The sequence below is a fragment of the Dasypus novemcinctus genome, chromosome 2, assembly GCF_030445035.2.
Source record: "Dasypus novemcinctus isolate mDasNov1 chromosome 2, mDasNov1.1.hap2, whole genome shotgun sequence".
Taxonomy (NCBI): Eukaryota; Metazoa; Chordata; class Mammalia; order Cingulata; family Dasypodidae; genus Dasypus; species Dasypus novemcinctus.
Window position 1 is genome coordinate 183,295,397 of NC_080674.1, and position 1,971 is coordinate 183,297,367.

Here is a 1,971-nt window from a genome sequence, read left to right on the forward strand (position 1 = left end):
GGGGTCGTTAATGAGCCCATTCTCCGGGTCGCGGAGGGAAAGCGGGGCCCAGAGGACAGAGCTGGAGCTCTGGTCCCTGGTCTCTTTCTCCAAACTGCCAGAAAAGCGAGAAGGAGAGGGCGGCAAGTCAGGGGCCTTCCGGTCCCCAGGCGCCACGCCGTGCGGCCTGCAAGGGGCGGCTCGAGGACAAAGGTCCACTCACACAGACGGGAACCTGCCGTCCCCAAAAGGTTGGAGGGGTGGAAAAGGCGTGATACTTCCTAAGCACCCACTGCGCCAGCTGCCTGGCCCTCGGGGACGCGGGTGTTGCTGGATGCAAAGGCATCTTCTGCCTCCAGCTCCACGCGGAGCTGCAATCCTGGCTCCCGCGCTCAGCCGTCTCACAGTGGGCAAGTTGCTTAACCTCCGGTGCCTCGCTTTCCTCGTGCATAAAATGGAGCTAATAGTACCCACCGTAGGAATATTGTGAATATTCTGGAAGCTGATACACGGTAGCCCAATTCTTGTTAGTGTTGTTTTTGCTAATTTAGCTTCAAGAGAGGCCTTGTAGAACTGAAAGAGACTGAATTTGAGCAAGAGTGAGCAACCATCCCGCTTTCCCTGGATGTTGGGAGTTTCTCAGGTGCAGAGGTTTGGGTACTCGAGCCAGGGCGGTCCCAAGCAAATTGGGACTGATGGCCACCCCAGATGCAGCTGATGCTTTTAAAGGACCGTGGCCAGTCTTGAGAGGACAGGAGGATGGTGGCCAGGTCATGCTCTCCGTGCCTGTGAAGTTTCCTAGAAGCCCTGTGCCCCGGCCTCCCGGCTCTACCCTAGTCGAAGGGAAACCAGACATTCTTAACGTGAAAATTTTCCACATCCTTCAGGGCCATCTTCGGGTGCCAGAAATAGTAGGATTTGGGAGTCAGCCCAGGCCTCTAAAAATAGCTCCCGGGCCCCCCTGGAAGGGCCGCACCATCTCTTCCTCGGGCGGCCAGCCACCCAATGAGCTGCCTGCCCCCGCCAGCACCTTAAATGACCACGAACTCTGCGGGTCCAGTGGGCAGAGGGCATGGAGGAGGCTGGCTCCCACTCGGCTTCCCCAGGCGAGCTGCCAGCCGGGGCCACCGGCCTTCCACCAGAGGCGCCCCTCCTTGCCCCGGGCGCACCTGTGTCCTCCATCCCAGCAAGCCACTCACACCCGGACAGCCACGCGAGGAGCTCGCGGGTCCCGCGCAGCGCCACACCCTCCCCTGCCTGCCTGCACCTGCCCACCCGCCAGCACGCCCAGACAACCGCGCACGCGCACACGCACTCCCACCGGCACCTGGTTTTCACGCCTCAGATACCGGGCTGCCCCTCTACGTTCTCAAGGCAATATTTCCACATCTCTTCTACCTTTGCCTCCCCCTTCCTTACCCCCCACCTCCAAGAAGATTTTTGTCAAACTGGCTTTTTGCTGTTGGGGCTTGGTGTTTTAGAAACAACAGGAAGAATGATTATGTGTCTTCAAACTATAATATTGTCGAACTACTTGCTCTTCCCAAGATTCAGCATCTGTCCTCCCCCTGCCTCCCATTGAGCCAGAGAGAGTCCAAGGCCAAAAGAGAGAGAAGACCCTTTGGGGGCCTTTGTGGGGCACCCCAGGCACCCTGCCTAGACCCTCTCTAAGATGGGAGCAAGGGAGAAGGGTGCTGTCCCCAGGTGGAGGGGCCCAGAACCCCCGGGGGTCCTCGCCACACGCTGGAGAGAAATCTTGCCTGGGAAAGCAGAAGCACCAAATCCCCCCTAGCCTGACTTCCCACTCTCTGTGGGGATACAGAAGAGGAAGAAGAAGGAGTGTGCTCTGGAACCAGCCCACCAAGGAGCAGAGGCCACCTCCTTGTCCCCACGGTAGAAGGGAGAAAGGAGAAGTGTGTGCTTGCGTTTGACAAGACCAGACAGATGAGGCAGGAAGTCCAGTCCCAGCAGCGTGTCACGCTCCCTTTACCC